The following is a 25521-nucleotide window of genomic DNA, read 5'->3' as shown; positions in this document are numbered from 1 at the left end:
GCGCCCTCCCGAAAGACTTAATGTAAAAGAGGCTCGTTGGTCTAGGGGTATGATTCTCGCTTTGGGTGCGAGAGGTCCTGGGTTCAAATCCCGGACGAGCCCGGGGATTTCAGACCAAGCAGCTAGAGCAACAAGGTTGGATCCTTCCTTTTGCAGCACTGAGCCAAACTCAAAACTGTCATGTTTTTGAAACCCTTACTACTGCTTGTGTTCATCTGTACTACAACATAGCCAAGATTCAGCCAGATGACAAGCGCTTATTTCCTTGCACAGAACGAACTCAGAATCGCTGCCTGCCAGGGAGTGTGGCTCCCTAACGACAAACGCTTTCTATTAAAACTAGTGCCTTTACGCAAGTAGCCGAATCTATTGTCAGTCAGGCTCGTTGGTCTAGGGGTATGTTTCTCGCTTCGGGTGCGAGAGGTCCCGGGTTCAAATCCCGGACGAGCCCAGCAGTTTCAGAACAAGCAGCCAGTCAGATGACAAGCGTTTATTTCCTGCACAGAATGTACTCTGAATCGCTGCCTGCCAGAGAGTACGGCTCCCTAACGACAAACGCTCTTATTAAAACTAGTCCCTGCTCATTCTGTTTGAGGCCAGCGTTCGGTGACTGTACAAGTGTACGCAAGTAGCCCCATCCAGCGTCAGGCAGGCTCGTTGGTCTAGTGGTATGATTCTCGCTTCGGGGTGCTAGAGATCCCGGCTTCAAATCCCGGACGAGCCCTCTCACCTTTAGCATGAGTTCAAGGGTTCTCTGACTCTGTATGCAATTGCATGTGATACCACAGGATTTTTTTTTCTTTTTTTAAGCTGGGTGATAAAACAAATTGTGCTCTTCTTGGTGTATGAAAGGCATTGTTTTCCCTTAGAAGTTGACAGAGAAGAAAGCTCATTCTGACGGAGAAGAAAGCTCATTCAGAAGCTCAAGCCCGCTTGAATGAGTCAGTCAGAAACTAGACTTGCTGAAGTTCTCTCTGGAGCTGAGACTCAGTGAGTTGCCCAAAAATCACCCGAAGGGCAATCTGATTATGGAGGAGTTAGCCATGTTGTCCTCCCCACCTCTCAGCCCCCGCGAAAGCATTTACTTTTCTTTATCAACAACTTCATAGTCTGGCCATTTACTGCAACCCACATAGTACTTGACGTCACGTTCTGCAGCATCAGAGGCTGATGCTTTGGCAAAATTGAACTTTTTTCGCAGGTCTGTAGATGCTGTATAGCTCTTAACTGAATTACCGTGGCTCTTTTGCAGAAACGCTAAGCACGGGTATACTTGTTCTGTGGAGTTTCTTTGAACAACTTTTCATTGACTTTTTGCAGCATCGGCTTAGAGCAAGCGCAACAAGCACGCCCTAGTAACAGCCTCCCTAGGTGGAGGGCTGATGCCTTTTAGTTCAAAGTCAAGCCTACGGCATAGCCTATATGCGGCTGTTTACATTTAGAGCCCGCCATTTCTGTTCCATGTGTTTTTCTCCAATTACACAGCCATTTTGGTTATATGGACAAAACAAACGTATCAATGATGTTTTTCGATGACTAGATTAATTTAAAGTTCATGACTCTTTCCCACCTGTTTTGTGTGTAGTCTGCCTCTCTGCTTTCGTACGCAAAGCCTTCGTCGTAGGTCCAGTGCAAAAGCAAGAAGTGGCCTTTTCCCCTTAGGCCACTGGGCCTCTTGCGCACAGTGCTTTGTGTAATTTCAGCCTGAAAGGGCACATGCACGGGCATGCAAGAATGATTCACTGACAGTCTGACGCACACAAAACCCCACCACAACTATCCGAAGTTTGTCCGTTCTATGCTAACTCAGATCTTGCGGTCATTATTGCTTTGAACAAACCATCCTTGAATTTGTCGAACATCCAACTTAAATATAGCCCATTAAAGCAACCCAGGTGGGACTTGAACTCACAATCTCCAGCTCCCGAGGCTGATGCCTTATCCATTAGGCCACTGGGCCTTGTCTGGAGTTCTTTTTCCTTTGATCAGTAATTTGGCTTCAAAGGGTTTCTAACGCTCAAACAGCTACACTTTCGTATCTCGACGCCGGGTCGTGTTCCGTCTTTGAGATGGGCTTCACTGAATTTGTGGCGCCCTCCCGAAAGACTTAATGTAAAAGAGGCTCGTTGGTCTAGGGGTATGATTCTCGCTTTGGGTGCGAGAGGTCCCGGGTTCAAATCCCGGACGAGCCCGGGGATTTCAGACCAAGCAGCTAGAGCAACAAGGTTGAATCCTTCCTTTTGCAGCACTGAGCCAAACTCAAAACTGTCATGTTTTTGAAACCCTTACTACTGCTTGTGTTCATCTGTACTACAACACAGTCAGATGACAAGCGTTTATTTCCTGCACAGAATGTACTCTGAATCGCTGCCTGCCAGAGAGTAAGGCTCCCTAACGACAAACGCTCTTATTAAAACTAGTCCCTGCTCATTCTGTTTGAGGCCAGCGTTCGGTGACTGTACAAGTGTACGCAAGTAGCCCCATCCAGCGTCAGGCAGGATCGTTGGTCTAGTGGTATGATTCTCGCTTCGGGTGCTAGAGATCCCGGCTTCAAATCCTGGACGAGCCCTCTCACCTTTAGTATGAGTTCAAGGGTTCTCTGACTCTGTATGCAATTGCATGTGATACCACAGGATTTTTTTTTCTTTTTTTAAGCTGGGTGATAAAACGAATTGTGCTCTTCTTGGTGTATGAAAGGCATTGTTTTCCCTTAGAAGTTGACAGAGAAGAAAGCTCATTCTGACGGAGAAGAAAGCTCATTCAGAAGCTCAAGCCCGCTTGAATGAGTCAGTCAGAAACTAGACTTGCTGAAGTTCTCCCTGGAGGTGAGACTCAGTGAGTTGCCCAAAAATCACCCGAAGGGCAATCTGATTATGGAGGAGTTAGCCATGTTGTCCTCCCCACCTCTCAGCCCCCGCCAAAGCATTTACTTTTCTTTATCAACAACTTCATAGTCTGGCCATTTACTGCAACCCACATAGTACTTGACGTCACGTTCTGCAGCATCAGAGGCTGATGCTTTGGCAAAATTGAACTTTTTTCGCAGGTCTGTAGATGCTGTAGTGGGATTCAAAGCATTTTAAATCGCTCTTAACTGAATTACCGTGGCTCTTTTGCAGAAACGCTAAGCACGGGTATACTTGTTGTTCTGTGGAGTTTCTTTGAACAACTTTTCATTGACTTTTTGCAGCATCGGCTTAGAGCAAGCGCAACAAGCACGCCCTAGTAACAGCCTCCCTAGGTGGGAGGCTGATGCCTTTTAGTTCAAAGTCAAGCCTACGGCATAGCCTATATGCGGCTGTTTACATTTAGAGCCCGCCATTTCTGTTCCATGTGTTTTTCTCCAATTACACAGCCATTTTGGTTATATGGACAAAACAAACGTATCAATGATGTTTTTCGATGACTAGATTAATTTAAAGTTCATGACTCTTTCCCACCTGTTTTGTGTGTAGTCTGCCTCTCTGCTTTCGTACGCAAAGCCTTCGTCGTAGGTCCAGTGCAAAAGCAAGAAGTGGCCTTTTCCCCTTAGGCCACTGGGCCTCTTGCGCACAGTGCTTTGTGTAATTTCAGCCTGAAAGGGCACATGCACGGGCAGGCAAGAATGATTCACTGACAGTCTGACGCACACAAAACCCCACCACAGCTATCCAAAGTTTGTCCGTTCTATGCTAACTCAGATCTTGCGGTCATTATTGCTTTGAACAAACCATCCTTGAATTTGTCGAACATCCAACTTAAATATAGCCCATTAAAGCAACCCAGGTGGGACTTGAACTCACAATCTCCAGCTCCCGAGGCTGATGCCTTATCCATTAGGCCACTGGGCCTTGTCTGGAGTTCTTTTTCCTTTGATCAGTAATTTGGCTTCAAAGGGTTTCTAACGCTCAAACAGCTACACTTTCGTATCTCGACGCCGGGTCGTGTTCCGTCTTTGAGATGGGCTTCACTGAATTTGTGGCGCCCTCCCGAAAGACTTAATGTAAAAGAGGCTCGTTGGTCTAGGGGTATGATTCTCGCTTTGGGTGCGAGAGGTCCCGGGTTCAAATCCCGGACGAGCCCGGGGATTTCAGACCAAGTAGCTAGAGCAACAAGGTTGGATCCTTCCTTTTGCAGCACTGAGCCAAACTCAAAACTGTCATGTTTTGAAACCCTTACTACTGCTTGTGTTCATCTGTACTACAACATAGCCAAGATTCAGCCAGATGACAAGCGCTTATTTCCTTGCACAGAACGAACTCAGAATCGCTGCCTCTCAGGGAGTGTGGCTCCCTAACGACAAACGCTTTCTATTAAAACTAGTGCCTTCCCATTCTGTAAGAGGCCAGCATTCAGTGACTCTACAACTGTACGCAAGTAGCCGAATCTATTGTCAGTCAGGCTCGTTGGTCTAGGGGTATGATTCTCGCTTCGGGTGAGAGAGGTCCCGGGTTCAAATCCCGGACGAGCCCAGCAGTTTCAGAACAAGCAGCCAGTCAGATGATAAGCGTTTATTTCCTGCACAGAATGTACTCTGAATCGCTGCCTGCCAGAGAGTACGGCTCCCTAACGACAAACGCTCTTATTAAAACTAGTCCCTGCTCATTCTGTTTGAGGCCAGCGTTCGGTGACTGTACAAGTGTACGCAAGTAGCCCCATCCAGCGTCAGGCAGGCTCGTTGGTCTAGTGGTATGATTCTCGCTTCGGGTGCTAGAGATCCCGGCTTCAAATCCCGGGCGAGCCCTCTCACCTTTAGTATGAGTTCAAGGGTTCTCTGACTCTGTATGCAATTGCATGTGATACCACAGGATTTTTTTTTTCTTTTTTTAAGGTGGGTGATAAAACAAATTGTGCTCTTCTTGGTGTATGAAAGGCATTGTTTTCCCTTAGAAGTTGACAGAGAAGAAAGCTCATTCTGACGGAGAAGAAAGCTCATTCAGAAGCTCAAGCCCGCTTGAATGAGTCAGTCAGAAACTAGACTTGCTGAAGTTCTCTCTGGAGCTGAGACTCAATGAGTTGCCCAAAAATCACCCGAAGGGCAATCTGATTATGGAGGAGTTAGCCATGTTGTCCTCCCCACCTCTCAGCCCCCGCCAAAGCATTTACTTTTCTTTATCAACAACTTCATAGTCTGGCCATTTACTGCAACCCACATAGTACTTGACGTCACGTTCTGCAGCATCAGAGGCTGATGCTTTGGCAAAATTGAACTTTTTTCGCAAGTCTGTAGATGCTGTAGTGGGATTCAAAGCATTTTAAATCGCTCTTAACTGAATTACCGTGGCTCTTTTGCAGAAACGCTAAGCACGGGTATACTTGTTGTTCTGTGGAGTTTCTTTGAACAACTTTTCATTGACTTTTTGCAGCATCGGCTTAGAGCAAGCGCAACAAGCACGCCCTAGTAACAGCCTCCCTAGGTGGGAGGCTGATGCCTTTTAGTTCAAAGTCAAGCCTACGGCATAGCCTATATGCGGCTGTTTACATTTAGAGCCCGCCATTTCTGTTCCATGTGTTTTTCTCCAATTACACAGCCATTTTGGTTATATGGACAAAACAAACGTATCAATGATGTTTTTCGATGACTAGATTAATTTAAAGTTCATGACTCTTTCCCACCTGTTTTGTGTGTAGTCTGCCTCTCTGCTTTCGTACGCAAAGCCTTCGTCGTAGGTCCAGTGCAAAAGCAAGAAGTGGCCTTTTCCCCTTAGGCCACTGGGACTCTTGCGCACAGTGCTTTGTGTAATTTCAGCCTGAAAGGGCACATGCACGGGCAGGCAAGAATGATTCACTGACAGTCTGACGCACACAAAACCCCACCACAGCTATCCGAAGTTTGTCCGTTCTATGCTAACTCAGATCTTGCGGTCATTATTGCTTTGAACAAACCATCCTTGAATTTGTCGAACATCCAACTTAAATATAGCCAATTAAAGACGACCCAGGTGGGACTTGAACTCACAATCTCCAGCTCGGGAGGCTGATGCCTTATCCATTAGGCCACTGGGCCTTGTCTGGAGTTCTTTTTCCTTTGATCAGTAATTTGGCTTCAAGGGGTTTCTAACGCTCAAACAGCTACACTTTCGTATCTCGACGCCAGGTCGTGTTCCGTCTTTGAGATGGGCTTCACTGAATTTGTGGCGCCCTCCCGAAAGACTTAATGTAAAAGAGGCTCGTTGGTCTAGGGGTATGATTCTCGCTTTGGGTGCGAGAGGTCCCGGGTTCAAATCCCGGACGAGCCCGGGGGTTTCAGACCAAGCAGCTAGAGCAACAAGGTTGGATCCTTCCTTTTGCAGCACTGAGCCAAACTCAAAACTGTCATGTTTTTGAAACCCTTACTACTGCTTGTGTTCATCTGTACTACAACATAGCCAAGATTCAGCCAGATGACAAGCGCTTATTTCCTTGCACAGAACGAACTCAGAATCGCTGCCTGCCAGGGAGTGTGGCTCCCTAACGACAAACGCTTTTTATTAAAACTAGTGCCTTCCCATTCTGTAAGAGGCCAGCATTCAGTGACTCTACAACTGTACGCAAGTAGCCGAATCTATTGTCAGTCAGGCTCGTTGGTCTAGGGGTATGATTCTCGCTTCGGGTGCGAGAGGTCCCAGGTTCAAATCCCGGACGAGCCCAGCAGTTTCAGAACAAGCAGCCAGTCAGATGATAAGCGTTTATTTCCTGCACAGAATGTACTCTGAATCGCTGCCTGCCAGAGAGTACGGCTCCCTAACGACAAACGCTCTTATTAAAACTAGTCCCTGCTCATTCTGTTTGAGGCCAGCGTTCGGTGACTGTACAAGTGTACGCAAGTAGCCCCATCCAGCGTCAGGCAGGCTCGTTGGTCTAGTGGTATGATTCTCGCTTCGGGTGCTAGAGATCCCGGCTTCAAATCCCGGGCGAGCCCTCTCACCTTTAGTATGAGTTCAAGGGTTCTCTGACTCTGTATGCAATTGCATGTGATACCACAGGATTTTTTTTTCTTTTTTTAAGCTGGGTGATAAAACAAATTGTGCTCTTCTTGGTGTATGAAAGGCATTGTTTTCCCTTAGAAGTTGACAGAGAAGAAAGCTCATTCTGACGGAGAAGAAAGCTCATTCAGAAGCTCAAGCCCGCTTGAATGAGTCAGTCAGAAACTAGACTTTCTGAAGTTCTCTCTGGAGCTGAGACTCAGTGAGTTGCCCAAAAATCACCCGAAGGGCAATCTGATTATGGAGGAGTTAGCCATGTTGTCCTCCCCACCTCTCAGCCCCCGCCAAAGCATTTACTTTTCTTTATCAACAACTTCATAGTCTGGCCATTTACTGCAACCCACATAGTACTTGACGTCACGTTCTGCAGCATCAGAGGCTGATGCTTTGGCAAAATTGAACTTTTTTCGCAGGTCTGTAGATGCTGTAGTGGGATTCAAAGCATTTTAAATAGCTCTTAACTGAATTACCGTGGCTCTTTTGCAGAAACGCTAAGCACGGGTATACTTGTTGTTCTGTGGAGTTTCTTTGAACAACTTTTCATTGACTTTTTGCAGCATCGGCTTAGAGCAAGCGCAACAAGCACGCCCTAGTAACAGCCTCCCTAGGTGGAGGCCTGATGCCTTTTAGTTCAAAGTCAAGCCTACGGCATAGCCTATATGCGGCTGTTTACATTTAGAGCCCGCCATTTCTGTTCCATGTGTTTTTCTCCAATTACACAGCCATTTTGGTTATATGGACAAAACAAACGTATCAATGATGTTTTTCGATGACTAGATTAATTTAAAGTTCATGACTCTTTCCCACTTGTTTTGTGTGTAGTCTGCCTCTCTGCTTTCGTACGCAAAGCCTTCGTCGTAGGTCCTGTGCAAAAGCAAGAAGTGGCCTTTTCCCCTTAGGCCACTGGGCCTCTTGCGCACAGTGCTTTGTGTAATTTCACCCTGAAAGGGCACATGCACGGGCAGGCAAGAATGATTCACTGACAGTCTGACGCACACAAAACCCCACCACAGCTATTCGAAGTTTGTCCGTTCTATGCTAACTCAGATCTTGCGGTCATTATTGCTTTGAACCAACCATCCTTGAATTTGTCGAACATCCAACTTAAATATAGCCCATTAAAGCAACCCAGGTGGGACTTGAACTCACAATCTCCAGCTCCGGAGGCTGATGCCTTATCCATTAGGCCACTGGGCCTTGTCTGGAGTTCTTTTTCCTTTGATCTGTAATTTGGCTTCAAAGGGTTTCTAACGCTCAAACAGCTACACTTTCGTATCTCGACGCCGGGTCGTGTTCCGTCTTTGAGATGGGCTTCACTGAATTTGTGGCGCCCTCCCGAAAGACTTAATGTAAAAGAGGCTCGTTGGTCTAGGGGTATGATTCTCGCTTTGGGTGTGAGAGGTCCCGGGTTCAAATCCCGGACGAGCCCGGGGATTTCAGACCAAGCAGCTAGAGCAACAAGGTTGGATCCTTCCTTTTGCAGCACTGAGCCAAACTCAAAACTGTCATGTTTTTGAAACCCTTACTACTGCTTGTGTTCATCTGTACTACAACACAGTCAGATGACAAGCGTTTATTTCCTGCACAGAATGTACTCTGAATCGCTGCCTGCCAGAGAGTACGGCTCCCTAACGACAAACGCTCTTATTAAAACTAGTCCCTGCTCATTCTGTTTGAGGCCAGCGTTCGGTGACTGTACAAGTGTACGCAAGTAGCCCCATCCAGCGTCAGGCAGGCTCGTTGGTCTAGTGGTATGATTCTCGCTTCGGGTGCTAGAGATCCCGGCTTCAAATCCCGGGCGAGCCCTCTCACCTTTAGTATGAGTTCAAGGGTTCTCTGACTCTGTATGCAATTGCATGTGATACCACAGGATTTTTTTTTCTTTTTTTAAGCTGGGTGATAAAACAAATTGTGCTCTTCTTGGTGTATGAAAGGCATTGTTTTCCCTTAGAAGTTGACAGAGAAGAAAGCTCATTCTGACGGAGAAGAAAGCTCATTCAGAAGCTCAAGCCCGCTTGAATGAGTCAGTCAGAAACTAGACTTGCTGAAGTTCTCTCTGGAGCTGAGACTCAGTGAGTTGCCCAAAAATCACCCGAAGGGCAATCTGATTATGGAGGAGTTAGCCATGTTGTCCTCCCCACCTCTCAGCCCCCGCCAAAGCATTTACTTTTCTTTATCAACAACTTCATAGTCTGGCCATTTACTGCAACCCACATAGTACTTGACGTCACGTTCTGCAGCATCAGAGGCTGATGCTTTGGCAAAATTGAACTTTTTTCGCAGGTCTGTAGATGCTGTAGTGGGATTCAAAGCATTTTAAATCGCTCTTAACTGAATTACCGTGGCTCTTTTGCAGAAACGCTAAGCACGGGTATACTTGTTGTTCTGTGGAGTTTCTTTGAACAACTTTTCATTGACTTTTTGCAGCATCGGCTTAGAGCAAGCGCAACAAGCACGCCCTAGTAACAGCCTCCCTAGGTGGGAGGCTGATGCCTTTTAGTTCAAAGTCAAGCCTACGGCATAGCCTATATGCGGCTGTTTACATTTAGAGCCCGCCATTTCTGTTCCATGTGTTTTTCTCCAATTACACAGCCATTTTGGTTATATGGACAAAACAAACGTATCAATGATGTTTTTCGATGACTAGATTAATTTAAAGTTCATGACTCTTTCCCACCTGTTTTGTGTGTAGTCTGCCTCTCTGCTTTCGTACGCAAAGCCGTCGTCGTAGGTCCAGTGCAAAAGCAAGAAGTGGCCTTTTCCCCTTAGGCCACTGGGCCTCTTGCGCACAGTGCTTTGTGTAATTTCAGCCTGAAAGGGCACATGCACGGGCAGGCAAGAATGATTCACTGACAGTCTGACGCACACAAAACCCCACCACAGCTATCCGAAGTTTGTCCGTTCTATGCTAACTCAGATCTTGCGGTCATTATTGCTTTGAACCACCATCCTTGAATTTGTCGAACATCCAACTTAAATATAGCCCATTAAAGACGACCCAGGTGGGACTTGAACCCACAATCTCCAGCTCCGGAGGCTGATGCCTTATCCATTAGGCCACTGGGCCTTGTCTGGAGTTCTTTTTCCTTTGATCAGTAATTTGGCTTCAAGGGGTTTCTAACGCTCAAACAGCTACACTTTCGTATCTCGACGCCAGGTCGTGTTCCGTCTTTGAGATGGGCTTCACTGAATTTGTGGCGCCCTCCCGAAAGACTTAATGTAAAAGAGGCTCGTTGGTCTAGGGGTATGATTCTCGCTTTGGGTGCGAGAGGTCCCGGGTTCAAATCCCGGACGAGCCCGGGGGTTTCAGACCAAGCAGCTAGAGCAACAAGGTTGGATCCTTCCTTTTGCAGCACTGAGCCAAACTCAAAACTGTCATGTTTTTGAAACCCTTACTACTGCTTGTGTTCATCTGTACTACAACATAGCCAAGATTCAGCCAGATGACAAGCGCTTATTTCCTTGCACAGAACGAACTCAGAATCGCTGCCTGCCAGGGAGTGTGGCTCCCTAACGACAAACGCTTTTTATTAAAACTAGTGCCTTCCCATTCTGTAAGAGGCCAGCATTCAGTGACTCTACAACTGTACGCAAGTAGCCGAATCTATTGTCAGTCAGGCTCGTTGGTCTAGGGGTATGATTCTCGCTTCGGGTGCGAGAGGTCCCAGGTTCAAATCCCGGACGAGCCCAGCAGTTTCAGAACAAGCAGCCAGTCAGATGATAAGCGTTTATTTCCTGCACAGAATGTACTCTGAATCGCTGCCTGCCAGAGAGTACGGCTCCCTAACGACAAACGCTCTTATTAAAACTAGTCCCTGCTCATTCTGTTTGAGGCCAGCGTTCGGTGACTGTACAAGTGTACGCAAGTAGCCCCATCCAGCGTCAGGCAGGCTCGTTGGTCTAGTGGTATGATTCTCGCTTCGGGTGCTAGAGATCCCGGCTTCAAATCCCGGGCGAGCCCTCTCACCTTTAGTATGAGTTCAAGGGTTCTCTGACTCTGTATGCAATTGCATGTGATACCACAGGATTTTTTTTTCTTTTTTTAAGCTGGGTGATAAAACAAATTGTGCTCTTCTTGGTGTATGAAAGGCATTGTTTTCCCTTAGAAGTTGACAGAGAAGAAAGCTCATTCTGACGGAGAAGAAAGCTCATTCAGAAGCTCAAGCCCGCTTGAATGAGTCAGTCAGAAACTAGACTTTCTGAAGTTCTCTCTGGAGCTGAGACTCAGTGAGTTGCCCAAAAATCACCCGAAGGGCAATCTGATTATGGAGGAGTTAGCCATGTTGTCCTCCCCACCTCTCAGCCCCCGCCAAAGCATTTACTTTTCTTTATCAACAACTTCATAGTCTGGCCATTTACTGCAACCCACATAGTACTTGACGTCACGTTCTGCAGCATCAGAGGCTGATGCTTTGGCAAAATTGAACTTTTTTCGCAGGTCTGTAGATGCTGTAGTGGGATTCAAAGCATTTTAAATAGCTCTTAACTGAATTACCGTGGCTCTTTTGCAGAAACGCTAAGCACGGGTATACTTGTTGTTCTGTGGAGTTTCTTTGAACAACTTTTCATTGACTTTTTGCAGCATCGGCTTAGAGCAAGCGCAACAAGCACGCCCTAGTAACAGCCTCCCTAGGTGGAGGCCTGATGCCTTTTAGTTCAAAGTCAAGCCTACGGCATAGCCTATATGCGGCTGTTTACATTTAGAGCCCGCCATTTCTGTTCCATGTGTTTTTCTCCAATTACACAGCCATTTTGGTTATATGGACAAAACAAACGTATCAATGATGTTTTTCGATGACTAGATTAATTTAAAGTTCATGACTCTTTCCCACTTGTTTTGTGTGTAGTCTGCCTCTCTGCTTTCGTACGCAAAGCCTTCGTCGTAGGTCCTGTGCAAAAGCAAGAAGTGGCCTTTTCCCCTTAGGCCACTGGGCCTCTTGCGCACAGTGCTTTGTGTAATTTCACCCTGAAAGGGCACATGCACGGGCAGGCAAGAATGATTCACTGACAGTCTGACGCACACAAAACCCCACCACAGCTATTCGAAGTTTGTCCGTTCTATGCTAACTCAGATCTTGCGGTCATTATTGCTTTGAACCAACCATCCTTGAATTTGTCGAACATCCAACTTAAATATAGCCCATTAAAGCAACCCAGGTGGGACTTGAACTCACAATCTCCAGCTCCGGAGGCTGATGCCTTATCCATTAGGCCACTGGGCCTTGTCTGGAGTTCTTTTTCCTTTGATCTGTAATTTGGCTTCAAAGGGTTTCTAACGCTCAAACAGCTACACTTTCGTATCTCGACGCCGGGTCGTGTTCCGTCTTTGAGATGGGCTTCACTGAATTTGTGGCGCCCTCCCGAAAGACTTAATGTAAAAGAGGCTCGTTGGTCTAGGGGTATGATTCTCGCTTTGGGTGTGAGAGGTCCCGGGTTCAAATCCCGGACGAGCCCGGGGATTTCAGACCAAGCAGCTAGAGCAACAAGGTTGGATCCTTCCTTTTGCAGCACTGAGCCAAACTCAAAACTGTCATGTTTTTGAAACCCTTACTACTGCTTGTGTTCATCTGTACTACAACACAGTCAGATGACAAGCGTTTATTTCCTGCACAGAATGTACTCTGAATCGCTGCCTGCCAGAGAGTACGGCTCCCTAACGACAAACGCTCTTATTAAAACTAGTCCCTGCTCATTCTGTTTGAGGCCAGCGTTCGGTGACTGTACAAGTGTACGCAAGTAGCCCCATCCAGCGTCAGGCAGGCTCGTTGGTCTAGTGGTATGATTCTCGCTTCGGGTGCTAGAGATCCCGGCTTCAAATCCCGGGCGAGCCCTCTCACCTTTAGTATGAGTTCAAGGGTTCTCTGACTCTGTATGCAATTGCATGTGATACCACAGGATTTTTTTTTCTTTTTTTAAGCTGGGTGATAAAACAAATTGTGCTCTTCTTGGTGTATGAAAGGCATTGTTTTCCCTTAGAAGTTGACAGAGAAGAAAGCTCATTCTGACGGAGAAGAAAGCTCATTCAGAAGCTCAAGCCCGCTTGAATGAGTCAGTCAGAAACTAGACTTGCTGAAGTTCTCTCTGGAGCTGAGACTCAGTGAGTTGCCCAAAAATCACCCGAAGGGCAATCTGATTATGGAGGAGTTAGCCATGTTGTCCTCCCCACCTCTCAGCCCCCGCCAAAGCATTTACTTTTCTTTATCAACAACTTCATAGTCTGGCCATTTACTGCAACCCACATAGTACTTGACGTCACGTTCTGCAGCATCAGAGGCTGATGCTTTGGCAAAATTGAACTTTTTTCGCAGGTCTGTAGATGCTGTAGTGGGATTCAAAGCATTTTAAATCGCTCTTAACTGAATTACCGTGGCTCTTTTGCAGAAACGCTAAGCACGGGTATACTTGTTGTTCTGTGGAGTTTCTTTGAACAACTTTTCATTGACTTTTTGCAGCATCGGCTTAGAGCAAGCGCAACAAGCACGCCCTAGTAACAGCCTCCCTAGGTGGGAGGCTGATGCCTTTTAGTTCAAAGTCAAGCCTACGGCATAGCCTATATGCGGCTGTTTACATTTAGAGCCCGCCATTTCTGTTCCATGTGTTTTTCTCCAATTACACAGCCATTTTGGTTATATGGACAAAACAAACGTATCAATGATGTTTTTCGATGACTAGATTAATTTAAAGTTCATGACTCTTTCCCACCTGTTTTGTGTGTAGTCTGCCTCTCTGCTTTCGTACGCAAAGCCGTCGTCGTAGGTCCAGTGCAAAAGCAAGAAGTGGCCTTTTCCCCTTAGGCCACTGGGCCTCTTGCGCACAGTGCTTTGTGTAATTTCAGCCTGAAAGGGCACATGCACGGGCAGGCAAGAATGATTCACTGACAGTCTGACGCACACAAAACCCCACCACAGCTATCCGAAGTTTGTCCGTTCTATGCTAACTCAGATCTTGCGGTCATTATTGCTTTGAACCACCATCCTTGAATTTGTCGAACATCCAACTTAAATATAGCCCATTAAAGACGACCCAGGTGGGACTTGAACCCACAATCTCCAGCTCCGGAGGCTGATGCCTTATCCATTAGGCCTTACTACTATAAGCTTACTACTGCTTGTGTTCATCTGTACTACAACATAGCCAAGATTCAGCCAGATGACAAGCGCTTATTTCCTTGCACAGAACGAACTCAGAATCGCTGCCTGCCAGGGAGTGTGGCTCCCTAACGACAAACGCTTTCTATTAAAACTAGTGCCTTCCCATTCTGTAAGAGGCCAGCATTCAGTGACTCTACAACTGTACGCAAGTAGCCGAATCTATTGTCAGTCAGGCTCGTTGGTCTAGGGGTATGATTCTCGCTTCGGGTGCGAGAGGTCCCGGGTTCAAATCCCGGACGAGCCCAGCAGTTTCAGAACAAGCAGCCAGTCAGATGACGAGCGTTTATTTCCTGCACAGAATGTACTCTGAATCGCTGCCTGCTAGAGAGTACGGCTCCCTAACGACAAAAGCTCTTATTAAAACTAGTCCCTGCTCATTCTGTTTGAGGCCAGCGTTCGGTGACTGTACAAGTGTACGCAAGTAGCCCCATCCAGCGTCAGGCAGGCTCGTTGGTCTAGTGGTATGATTCTCGCTTCGGGTGCTAGAGATCCCGGCTTCAAATCCCGGACGAGCCCTTTCACCTTTAGTATGAGTCCAAGGGTTCTCTGACTCTGTATGCAATTGCATGTGATACCACAGGATTTTTTTTTCTTTTTTTAAGCTGGGTGATAAAACAAATTGTGCTCTTCTTGGTGTATGAAAGGCATTGTTTTCCCTTAGAAGTTGACAGAGAAGAAAGCTCATTCTGACGGAGAAGAAAGCTCATTCAGAAGCTCAAGCCCGCTTGAATGAGTCAGTCAGAAACTAGACTTGCTGAAGTTCTCTCTGGAGCTGAGACTCAGTGAGTTGCCCAAAAATCACCCGAAGGGCAATCTGATTATGGAGGAGTTAGCCATGTTGTCCTCCCCACCTCTCAGCCCTTGCCAAAGCATTTACTTTTCTTTATCAACAACTTCATAGTCTGGCCATTTACTGCAACCCACATAGTACTTGACGTCACGTTCTGCAGCATCAGAGGCTGATGCTTTGGCAAAATTGAACTTTTTTCGCAGGTCTGTAGATGCTGTAGTGGGATTCAAAGCATTTTAAATCGCTCTTAACTGAATTACCGTGGCTCTTTTGCAGAAACGCTAAACACGGGTATACTTGTTGTTCTGTGGAGTTTCTTTGAACAACTTTTCATTGACTTTTTGCAGCATCGGCTTAGAGCAAGCGCAACAAGCACGCCCTAGTAACAGCCTCCCTAGGTGGGAGGCTGATGCCTTTTAGTTCAAAGTCAAGCCTACGGCATAGCCTATATGCGGCTGTTTACATTTAGAGCACGCCATTTCTGTTCCATGTGTTTTTCTCCAATTACACAGCCATTTTGGTTATATGGACAAAACAAACGTATCAATGATGTTTTTCGATGACTAGATTAATTTAAAGTTCATGACTCTTTCCCACCTGTTTTGTGTGTAGTCTGCCTCTCTGCTTTCGTACGCAAAGCCTTCGTCGTAGGTCCAGTGCAAAAGCAAGGAGTGGCCTTTTCCCCTTAGGCCACTGGGCCTCTTGCGCACAGTGCTTTGTGTAATTTCAGCCTGAAAGGGCACATGCACGGGCAGGCAAGAATGATTCACTGACAGTCTGACGCACACAAAACCCCACCACAGCTATCCGAAGTTTGTCCGTTCTATGCTAACTCAGATCTTGCGGTCATTATTGCTTTGAACAAACCATCCTTGAATTTGTCGAACATCCAACTTAAATATAGCCCATTAAAGACGACCCAGGTGGGACTTGAACCCACAATCTCCAGCTCCGGAGGCTGATGCCTTATCCATTAGGCCTTACTACTATAAGCTTACTACTGCTTGTGTTCAACTGTACTACAACATAGCCAAGATTCAGCCAGATGACAAGCGCTTATTTCCTTGCACAGAACGAACTCAGAATCGCTGCCTGCCAGGGAGTGTGGCTCCCTAACGACAAACGCTTTCTATTAAAACTAGTGCCTTCCCATTCTGTAAGAGGCCAGCATTCAGTGACTCTACAACTGTACGCAAGTAGCCGAATCTATTGTCAGTCAGGCTCGTTGGTCTAGGGGTATGATTCTCGCTTCGGGTGCGAGAGGTCCCGGGTTCAAATCCCGGACGAGCCCAGCAGTTTCAGAACAAGCAGCCAGTCAGATGACAAGTGTTTATTTCCTGCACAGAATGTACTCTGAATCGCTGCCTGCCAGAGAGTACGGCTCCCTAACGACAAACGCTCTTATTAAAACTAGTCCCTGCTCATTCTGTTTGAGGCCAGCGTTCGGTGACTGTACAAGTGTACGCAAGTAGCCCCATCCAGCGTCAGGCAGGATCGTTGGTCTAGTGGTATGATTCTCGCTTCGGGTGCTAGAGATCCCGGCTTCAAATCCTGGACGAGCCCTCTCACCTTAAGTATGAGTTCAAGGGTTCTCTGACTCTGTATGCAATTGCATGTGATACCACAGGATTTTTTTTTCTTTTTTTAAGCTGGGTGATAAAACAAATTGTGCTCTTCTTGGTGTATGAAAGGCATTGTTTTCCCTTAGAAGTTGACAGAGAAGAAAGCTCATTCTGACGGAGAAGAAAGCTCATTCAGAAGCTCAAGCCCGCTTGAATGTGTCAGTCAGAAACTAGACTTGCTGAAGTTCTCTCTGGAGCTGAGACTCAGTGAGTTGCCCAAAAATCACCCGAAGGGCAATCTGATTATGGAGGAGTTAGCCATGTTGTCCTCCCCACCTCTCAGCCCCCGCCAAAGCATTTACTTTTCTTTATCAACAACTTCATAGTCTGGCCATTTACTGCAACCCACATAGTACTTGACGTCACGTTCTGCAGCATCAGAGGCTGATGCTTTGGCAAAATTGAACTTTTTTCGCAGGTCTGTAGATGCTGTAGTGGGATTCAAAGCATTTTAAATAGCTCTTAACTGAATTACCGTGGCTCTTTTGCAGAAACGCTAAGCACGGCTATACTTGTTGTTCTGTGGAGTTTCTTTGAACAACTTTTCATTGACTTTTTGCAGCATCGGCTTAGAGCAAACGCAACAAACACGCCCTAGTAACAGCCTCCCTAGGTGGAGGGCTGATGCCTTTTAGTTCAAAGTCAAGCATACGGCATAGCCTATATGCGGCTGTTTACATTTAGAGCCCGCCATTTCTGTTCCATGTGTTTTTCTCCAATTACACAGCCATTTTGGTTATATGGACAAAACAAACGTATCAATGATGTTTTTCGATGACTAGATTAATTTAAAGTTCATGACTCTTTCCCACCTGTTTTGTGTGTAGTCTGCCTCTCTGCTTTCGTACGCAAAGCCTTCGTCGTAGGTCCAGTGCAAAAGCAAGAAGTGGCCTTTTCCCCTTAGGCCACTGGGCCTCTTGCGCACAGTGCTTTGTGTAATTTCAGCCTGAAAGGGCACATGCACGGGCAGGCAAGAATGATTCACTGACAGTCTGACGCACACAAAACCCCACCACAGCTATCCGAAGTTTGTCCGTTCTATGCTAACTCAGATCTTGCGGTCATTATTGCTTTGAACAAACCATCCTTGAATTTGTCGAACATCCAACTTAAATATAGCCCATTAAAGCAACCCAGGTGGGACTTGAACTCACAATCTCCAGCTCCGGAGGCTGATGCCTTATCCATTAGGCCACTGGGCCTTGTCTGGAGTTCTTTTTCCTTTGATCTGTAATTTGGCTTCAAAGGGTTTCTAACGCTCAAACAGCTACACTTTCGTATCTCGACGCCGGGTCGTGTTCCGTCTTTGAGATGGGCTTCACTGAATTTGTGTCGCCCTCCCGAAAGACTTAATGTAAAAGAGGCTCGTTGGTCTAGGGGTATGATTCTCGCTTTGGGTGCGAGAGGTCCCGGGTTCAAATCCCGGACGAGCCCGGGGATTTCAGACCAAGCAGCTAGAGCAACAAGGTTGGATCCTTCCTTTTGCAGCACTGAGCCAAACTCAAAACTGTCATGTTTTTGAAACCCTTACTACTGCTTGTGTTCATCTGTACTACAACACAGTCAGATGACAAGCGTTTATTTCCTGCACAGAATGTACTCTGAATCGCTGCCTGCCAGAGAGTACGGCTCCCTAACGACAAACGCTCTTATTAAAACTAGTTCCTGCTCATTCTGTTTGAGGCCAGCGTTCGGTGACTGTACAAGTGTACGCAAGTAGCCCCATCCAGCGTCAGGCAGGCTCGTTGGTCTAGTGGTATGATTCTCGCTTCGGGTGCTAGAGATCCCGGCTTCAAATCCCGGGCGAGCCCTCTCACCTTTAGTATGAGTTCAAGGGTTCTCTGACTCTGTATGCAATTGCATGTGATACCACAGGATTTTTTTTTTCTTTTTTTAAGCTGGGTGATAAAACAAATTGTGCTCTTCTTGGTGTATGAAAGGCATTGTTTTGGATCAAGCAACAAGGTTGGATCCTTCCTTTTGCAGCACTGAGCCAAACTCAAAACTGTCATGTTTTTGAAACCCTTACTACTGCTTGTGTTCATCTGTACTACAACATAGCCAAGATTCAGCCAGATGACAAGCGCTTATTTCCTTGCACAGAACGAACTCAGAATCGCTGCCTGCCAGGGAGTGTGGCTCCCTAACGACAAACGCTTTCTATTAAAACTAGTGCCTTCCCATTCTGTAAGAGGCCAGCATTCAGTGACTCTACAAGTCTACGCAGAGATCCCGGCTTCAAATCCCGGACGAGCCCTCTCACCTTCAGTATGAGTTCAAGGGTTCTCTGACTCTGTATGCAATTGCATGTGATACCACAGGATTTTTTTTTCTTTTTTTAAGCTGGGTGATAAAACAAATTGTGCTCTTCTTGGTGTATGAAAGGCATTGTTTTCCCTTAGAAGTTGACAGAGAAGAAAGCTCATTCTGACGGAGAAGAAAGCTCATTCAGAAGCTCAAGCCCGCTTGAATGAGTCAGTCAGAAACTAGACTTGCTGAAGTTCTCTCTGGAGCTGAGACTCAGTGAGTTGCCCAAAAATCACCCGAAGGGCAATCTGATTATGGAGGAGTTAGCCATGTTGTCCTCCCCACCTCTCAGCCCCGCCAAAGCATTTACTTTTCTTTATCACCCACTTCATAGTCTGGCCATTTACTGCAACCCACATAGCACTTGACGTCACGTTCTGCAGCATCAGAGGCTGATGCTTTGGCAAAATTGAACTTTTTTCGCCGGTCTGTAGATGCTGTAGTGGGATTCAAAGCATTTTAAATCGCTCTTAACTGAATTACCGTGGCTCTTTTGCAGAAACGCTAAGAACGGGTATACTTGTTGTTCTGTGGAGTTTCTTTGAACAACTTTTCATTGACTTTTTGCAGCATCGGCTTAGAGCAAGCGCAACAAGCACGTCCTAGTAACAGCCTCCCTAGGTGGGAGGCTGGTGCCTTTTAGTTCAAAGTCAAGCCTACGGCATAGCCTATATGCGGCTGTTTACATTTAGAGCCCGCCAGTGGGAACTAGTGCCTTCCCATTCTGTAAGAGGCCAGCATTCAGTGACTCTACAAGTGTACGCAAGTAGTCGAATCTATTGTCAGTCAGGCTCGTTGGTCTAGGGGTATGATTCTCGCTTTGGGTGCGAGAGGTCCTGGGTTCAAATCCCGGACGAGCCCAGCAGATTCAGAACAAGCAGCCAGTCAGATGACAAGCGTTTATTTCTTGCACAGAACGTACTCTGAATCGCTGCCTGCCAGAGAGTACGGCTCCCTAACGACAAACGCTCTTATCAAAACTAGTGCCTGCTCATTCTGTTTGAGGCCAGCGTTCGGTGACTGTACAAGTGTACGCAAGTAGCCCCATCTTCTTTGAACAACTTTGCATTGACTTTTTGCAGCATCGGCTTAGAAAAAGCGCAACAAGCACGCCCTAGTAACAGCCTCCCTAGGTGGGAGGCTGATGCCTTTTAGTTCAAAGTCAAGCCTACGGCATAGCCTATATGCAGCTGTTTACATTTAGAGCCCGCCATTTCTGTTCCATGTATTTTTCTCCAATTACACAGCCATTTTGGTTATATGGACAAAACAAACGTATCAATGATGTTTAGCGATGACTAGATTAATTTAAAGTTCATGACTCTTTCCCACCTGTTTTGTGTGTAGTCTGCCTCTCTGCTTTCGTACGCAAAGCCTTCGTCGTAGGTCCAGTGCAAAAGCAAGAAGTGGCCTTTTCCCGGACGAGCCCTCTCACCTTTAGTATGAGTTCAAGGGTTCTCTGACTCTGTATGCAATTGCATGTGATACCACAGGATTTTTTTTTTTTTTTTAAGCTGGGTGATAAAACAAATTGTGCTCTTCTTGGTGTATGAAAGGCATTGTTTTCCCTTAGAAGTTGACAGAGAAGAAAGCTCATTCTGACGGAGAAGAAAGCTCATTCAGAAGCTCAAGCCCGCTTGAATGAGTCAGTCAGAAACTAGACTTGCTGAAGTTCTCTCTGGAGCTGAGACTCAGTGAGTTGCCCAAAAATCACCCGAAGGGCAATCTGATTATGGAGGAGTTAGCCATGTTGTCCTCCCCACCTCTCAGCCCCCGCCAAAGCATTTACTTTTCTTTATCAACAACTTCATAGTCTGGCCATTTACTGCAACCCACATACACTGGAAAAAAGGCCACTCCAAAAATAAGCAAAAAAAAATTAATACAAGATATTTTTGCTTGTAATAAGCAAAAAAATCTGCCAATGGAACAAGTGAAAATTCTCTTGGTAAGATTTCTTGAAATAAGACATTATATTTAAGCCTTAAAAGATATGAGTGATCTTGAAATTAGCTGGGAAAACTCATTTTTAGCTATATTTTACTAGTATTGTGATGTTTTATGTCTCATAATAAGCTTGTCATGCTCAAAAATAGTATTTTCCCCTCAAAAGTAGCATTTTCTTTTGTCATCCTGTTTGTTTCAAGTGTATTTAACTAATTTTTAGTTCTATAATTGTTACACTGTTCTAGATTTAAGTCACCACCAACTTGAAATAAGATTGGAAATGGGCATTTTGAGACAAATGCCTTGAAGTTAGTATTCCTGACTCATATTAGGCAGTGCTTTTTTGCCATAATAAGCCATAATTTACCATCCTGTCATCATCTCAAGTGTATTTACCTTATTGTAAGCTCAACAAAAGTAATACTGTTCTAGATTCAAGACATTTTACCTACTAGATTCAAGACATTAACTACTGTTTACTAGACCGAAAAAGTGAAAAATAGACTTGCATTTAACTATTTTTTTTTTGTTTTGTTTTTTAAACAGCAAAAAGTCCCAGAGGACTGCATAAAAGGGAAACAGCTTAATTTTTCTCAACATTTTGGCTCACAGTATTTATGGAACTGCATTATGAAAACATAGTAGAACATTTTATAGATTATAAATGTAAGATCCCTTTACCCTACTCCCACACCTAAACATACCCATTTTATAGACAATATTAAAAGGATAAAACATAATGAACATAATGTGTAGGGAAATGGCAGTTTTATTAACAATAAAGCATCTAAATATAGTTTGAGCCACTAATCCTACCCCTACACCTAACCATTTCTTAAAACTATGTAACTAATGTTACAATTATTAAGAAAAACAACAGACATAACGTTACACGTTTAATCGCAATAATTTATTTAGTGAGAAAATGTCAAAACCAGTACCAAAAGTCGTTCACAGGACGATGTGTCGCAGTCCTCTCTGGCAGTAGGCTATATAATATATTTGTATGAGGTAACGTTACAGAGCAGAATTTAATTTATTAATCCATGAAAACACTAATCCGGTTTCGGTTCGCTGTTCGCTCTCTGAAGGCGCGCGCGATTCTCCTTTTCAAATGTAGTACACCAATTAAACACGGCATGTCGCTATCTGTGACGAAACATGCGAGAGCCAATGAGCGTCTAATATCAGTGCCGTAAAACGTGTCGTAACGCTTCGGGCGCAATTTTTGAATTTGAATTCACCACGAGCGGGGATTTGGCGTTTACGGTCTCTGCTGAGAGAAATTATGAAGATCACTGGATGAAGGGCTGAATTTGGATCTGTTTCTTGCAAACAACACATGGATTCTAAAGATTTGGATTACACCAAGCTAATAAAATTAATGTCTTTTGTGAATTTATGTTGTGTTTTAGTGTATTATGGGTCTATAGGAGAAAAACGCCTTTTGTGTTTCACGATATATATGAGTTTTACATGACAAAAGTATGCAAATGTGTATGGTATTACTCGAAATATATAAAACTCATATAAAATTCATATATAAATCATTTAAATTTCTTATATTGAATTATATGCTAGTCAAATTAAAGTCATATAGAATTCATACACATTTTGTGTCATTTGTTTATGTGTTTCGTACAGATTTCATGTTTCGATGATCAACATCTGATTCACTTATATGCAGTTGGCAGATTCTTAAAGGGATACTCCACTTTAAAAAGAAAATTCTTTCATCATATACTCACCCTCATGTTGTTTTAATCCTTAATGAATTTCTTTCTTCTGCTGAACAGAAAGGAAGATATTTAGAAGAATATCAGTAACCAGACAGTTTCTGGTCTCATTGACTTTCATAGTAGGAAAAAAATATACTATGAAAGTGAATGAGACCAGAAACTGTCTGGTTACTGATATTCTTCTAAATATCTTCCTTTCTGTTCAGCAGAAGAAAGAAATTCATTAAGGATTAAAACAACATGAGGGTGAGTATATGATGAAAATTTTCATTTTAAAGTGGAGTATCCCTTTAAATTGTACAGTGCAGATGCCGGTTAGAGGATTACTGTCAGAATATCACTGATCTTTATGAAGACTGTTAATTTTTCTACAGGATTTGAAAGAGCAGTTGAAAAGCAATGATATTGTAAGATCGTGTATTAATTGTGAACTGTCTGGGCCTGTTGTTTGTGAACAAAATAATAACATATTATTGCAAATGAACAAAGCTGAGTCAAATATGTTTCTAGAACAGTGATTAAAATTGGCTGGAATATGTTTTTGTATATATGACATGAACTCTGGTGGTGATGCACTCTAAAAACATTTAATATGATTTACTCATTTTTTTGGTGAAACATTTTTAAACTTAGAATATTGATTAGATTTTTAAGCAGTGAAAGCAATTACTTACACTGTATTAACTGAGTAAATGTTAGTAAAACAAATTAAATAGATCTGAGTAACTGCATTTGGTACATTCACAAATAAACATGAGTAGAAATAATTACGGGGAAACATTTAAAAACAAATATTTATGAGTAATATAAACTGTGTTTATATGGCAGTAATATTAACTTTTTTATTTCCTCTAAACCTTTGTAAAAATATTCCATACAACCACCGGTATAACTACATGACATTGGCCTTTATTGTCGATTAGTAGCCTAACATTACAGCAAAACAGCATATATTTTATACTATTTTTAACACGTATGCAATATTGCCTACATCTAAACTCATGTAAGAAACATTTCGAAGTAAAAATTAAACATTTAGGCCTAAACATTAAAGTAATTCAAGTGTAATCAACCGGTCTGTTATCCAGTATCCAACGGATCAGCGCTGGTTCGCGTGCCGGAGATGGACTCGCCTCTGCGGGGGAACCTCTAACTTTACACCGCCGTCCTGCGTCACTCACAGCCGAAAGATGCTGCGACGCGACTGACTCCTCAACCTGCCAATAAACAAACAGTGCACAGTTCTGAGGACATTTTATCATCCAAATTAGTTATATTCATTATCTTTAAGAATATAGTCGTGTGTTTTATATGCAAGGCCTTACAATCACGCGAAAAGGCAGGCGCGAGTCGACACTCGTTTGAGGTGAGTAACATTGCGTCTCTGTATTAACATTGAGTCTCTGTATGTTCCTTCGCATTAAATAAAATTATTTAAAGCACATTAATGATTATACAGATAAAATAAAACATACACACCTGAATTCCACAGAGGAAATGCACCAATTATGCGAGGCTGAGGAGAGGAGAACTGTTCTGCACTGGAGAGAGTTCAAACAGCGCGCGCGCCGCTCACTCGACTCAACCGTCGAGTTGTCGTGACGTCAGAGGGTGGGGGAGGGGTGCGTTGTTGTAATCATAGATATCTATGGTTGTAATCATAGACAGTAAAATATGAGTAAACTTAATCAATTTCTTATGCTTGTTAAATATTAATAATATTGATTTTATTTAAGTAATATTTGTGGTCCTTGAAACAGATTAGTTTAATTATCCATTCTCAAATATTGTGATGGAAATTTCACAAATATATTAGCTCAGTGTATTTTAAATAAATAATTGGTTAGTCAAATACTAAATTATTTTAGTGAAAAACTTCAAACTTAAATATAACTGTAAATTTCAGACAAAATTTATTGTTGGAGTTTTAGTCAATTATTTCGGTAGGCTATGTTCAACTCAAACTATCAAGTAAATGATATTCAGAGATTTTAGTTAATAAAGTTAATTATTACTGTGATATTTACTAAGCCACTGAATTATTTTTTAGAGTGATACGCATAAGAATCACTTCAACATTTAGGAAAGTTTTATGTTTGTAGGTTAAGAATAGAACTGTTGTATACCATAGTAGTACTGTGATAAAGTTTAGAGAAATTGTCACAAATGAAAATTAAATCTGGTGATGCAGGATTTAAAATGAAAAATATTGATATGTGAAATATCCAACTGTATATTGTAGAACACATTCTAATAAAATATTTTTGTAATTAAAATGTGTGCTTGTGTGTGTAGTTTAAATGTTTAAAACATTATGTGGTTTTTGCAGCGTATATGTCCCTTACAATATTCTGTTGGAACATATAAGAATCACAGGAGTTTTTAGCAAATCTTTTCCATATGGGGAGTAACATTAAACCATTAATAAATGCGACTGAAAATTTAATTGATAAGACAATTTAATGCAATAGAGTCAAACCCACGATTTTAATATGCATAAGTTAAATAGGAATACATACAAATTTGTACGTCGGTAAAGTTGTTTATACGTAAATAAATTACATTTTTTTTGCTGTCAATATATGTCATTGTGAGTTGTTGTGAGTTGGGCATGTTGACCTGCAGTTTTCAATAAAGCAGATTTGTTGTCTCAATTCAAGTCAAGTCTGTTCCTTGAAACAAGACGATTCATCTTTTACAAATAACACAGCAGCTTATGACATGTCAAAAAAGCTTGTTTCATCTGAGATATGACTCAAAACAAGATATTTTTAAGACAGTTTCACTTAACAAGATATTCAAGATGCACTGTCTAAAAACAAGCTCCTCTAGCTCACTTAAATCTTGGTCTTTAGGTGATTTTGTCTTATATTAAGTGTGATGAGATATTTTGACTAGAAATTAGAAAAATATACTTGGCAAGATTTTGAGTTTTTGCAGTGTAGTACTTGACGTCACGTTCTGCAGCATCAGAGGCTGATGCTTTGGCAAAATTGAACTTTTTTTGCAGGTCTGTAGATG

At 43.7% G+C, this 25521-nt stretch overlaps 22 non-coding genes across 22 annotated transcripts; 15 read left to right on the top strand and 7 right to left on the bottom strand.

Moving 5' to 3' along the window:
* Positions 1-30: 30 nt before the first annotated feature.
* trnap-ugg (transfer RNA proline (anticodon UGG)) lies at positions 31-102 on the top strand. The gene has a single exon. It is a non-coding gene; the product is annotated as a tRNA-Pro (tRNA).
* A 277-nt stretch (positions 103-379) lies between these two features.
* trnap-cgg (transfer RNA proline (anticodon CGG)) lies at positions 380-451 on the top strand. Its single transcript has one exon. It is a non-coding gene; the product is annotated as a tRNA-Pro (tRNA).
* A 1436-nt stretch (positions 452-1887) lies between these two features.
* Positions 1888-1960, bottom strand: trnap-cgg (transfer RNA proline (anticodon CGG)). Its single transcript has one exon. It is a non-coding gene; the product is annotated as a tRNA-Pro (tRNA).
* A 160-nt stretch (positions 1961-2120) lies between these two features.
* On the top strand, positions 2121-2192 carry trnap-ugg (transfer RNA proline (anticodon UGG)). Its single transcript has one exon. It is a non-coding gene; the product is annotated as a tRNA-Pro (tRNA).
* Positions 2193-3757: 1565 nt separating this feature from the next.
* trnap-cgg (transfer RNA proline (anticodon CGG)) lies at positions 3758-3830 on the bottom strand. Its single transcript has one exon. It is a non-coding gene; the product is annotated as a tRNA-Pro (tRNA).
* Positions 3831-3990: 160 nt separating this feature from the next.
* On the top strand, positions 3991-4062 carry trnap-ugg (transfer RNA proline (anticodon UGG)). The gene has a single exon. It is a non-coding gene; the product is annotated as a tRNA-Pro (tRNA).
* A 317-nt stretch (positions 4063-4379) lies between these two features.
* On the top strand, positions 4380-4451 carry trnap-cgg (transfer RNA proline (anticodon CGG)). Its single transcript has one exon. It is a non-coding gene; the product is annotated as a tRNA-Pro (tRNA).
* A 1462-nt stretch (positions 4452-5913) lies between these two features.
* trnag-ccc (transfer RNA glycine (anticodon CCC)) lies at positions 5914-5986 on the bottom strand. Its single transcript has one exon. It is a non-coding gene; the product is annotated as a tRNA-Gly (tRNA).
* A 160-nt stretch (positions 5987-6146) lies between these two features.
* Positions 6147-6218, top strand: trnap-ugg (transfer RNA proline (anticodon UGG)). Its single transcript has one exon. It is a non-coding gene; the product is annotated as a tRNA-Pro (tRNA).
* A 318-nt stretch (positions 6219-6536) lies between these two features.
* Positions 6537-6608, top strand: trnap-cgg (transfer RNA proline (anticodon CGG)). Its single transcript has one exon. It is a non-coding gene; the product is annotated as a tRNA-Pro (tRNA).
* A 1460-nt stretch (positions 6609-8068) lies between these two features.
* Positions 8069-8141, bottom strand: trnar-ccg (transfer RNA arginine (anticodon CCG)). Its single transcript has one exon. It is a non-coding gene; the product is annotated as a tRNA-Arg (tRNA).
* A 160-nt stretch (positions 8142-8301) lies between these two features.
* trnap-ugg (transfer RNA proline (anticodon UGG)) lies at positions 8302-8373 on the top strand. Its single transcript has one exon. It is a non-coding gene; the product is annotated as a tRNA-Pro (tRNA).
* A 1565-nt stretch (positions 8374-9938) lies between these two features.
* Positions 9939-10011, bottom strand: trnar-ccg (transfer RNA arginine (anticodon CCG)). Its single transcript has one exon. It is a non-coding gene; the product is annotated as a tRNA-Arg (tRNA).
* Positions 10012-10171: 160 nt separating this feature from the next.
* trnap-ugg (transfer RNA proline (anticodon UGG)) lies at positions 10172-10243 on the top strand. The gene has a single exon. It is a non-coding gene; the product is annotated as a tRNA-Pro (tRNA).
* A 318-nt stretch (positions 10244-10561) lies between these two features.
* On the top strand, positions 10562-10633 carry trnap-cgg (transfer RNA proline (anticodon CGG)). The gene has a single exon. It is a non-coding gene; the product is annotated as a tRNA-Pro (tRNA).
* Positions 10634-12093: 1460 nt separating this feature from the next.
* On the bottom strand, positions 12094-12166 carry trnar-ccg (transfer RNA arginine (anticodon CCG)). Its single transcript has one exon. It is a non-coding gene; the product is annotated as a tRNA-Arg (tRNA).
* A 160-nt stretch (positions 12167-12326) lies between these two features.
* trnap-ugg (transfer RNA proline (anticodon UGG)) lies at positions 12327-12398 on the top strand. The gene has a single exon. It is a non-coding gene; the product is annotated as a tRNA-Pro (tRNA).
* Positions 12399-14267: 1869 nt separating this feature from the next.
* On the top strand, positions 14268-14339 carry trnap-cgg (transfer RNA proline (anticodon CGG)). Its single transcript has one exon. It is a non-coding gene; the product is annotated as a tRNA-Pro (tRNA).
* Positions 14340-16104: 1765 nt separating this feature from the next.
* trnap-cgg (transfer RNA proline (anticodon CGG)) lies at positions 16105-16176 on the top strand. The gene has a single exon. It is a non-coding gene; the product is annotated as a tRNA-Pro (tRNA).
* Positions 16177-17636: 1460 nt separating this feature from the next.
* trnar-ccg (transfer RNA arginine (anticodon CCG)) lies at positions 17637-17709 on the bottom strand. The gene has a single exon. It is a non-coding gene; the product is annotated as a tRNA-Arg (tRNA).
* Positions 17710-17869: 160 nt separating this feature from the next.
* Positions 17870-17941, top strand: trnap-ugg (transfer RNA proline (anticodon UGG)). The gene has a single exon. It is a non-coding gene; the product is annotated as a tRNA-Pro (tRNA).
* A 1662-nt stretch (positions 17942-19603) lies between these two features.
* trnap-ugg (transfer RNA proline (anticodon UGG)) lies at positions 19604-19675 on the top strand. The gene has a single exon. It is a non-coding gene; the product is annotated as a tRNA-Pro (tRNA).
* The last annotated feature ends 5846 nt before the right edge of the window (positions 19676-25521 follow it).

Source organism: Siphateles boraxobius, unplaced genomic scaffold (genome assembly GCF_051911475.1).
Source record: "Siphateles boraxobius isolate OS27281-9 unplaced genomic scaffold, OSU_SipBor_1 25, whole genome shotgun sequence".
NCBI lineage: Eukaryota > Metazoa > Chordata > Actinopteri > Cypriniformes > Leuciscidae > Siphateles > Siphateles boraxobius.
The sequence above is the reverse complement of the archived record's forward strand: the minus strand, read 5'-3'. Positions and strand labels throughout refer to the sequence as shown.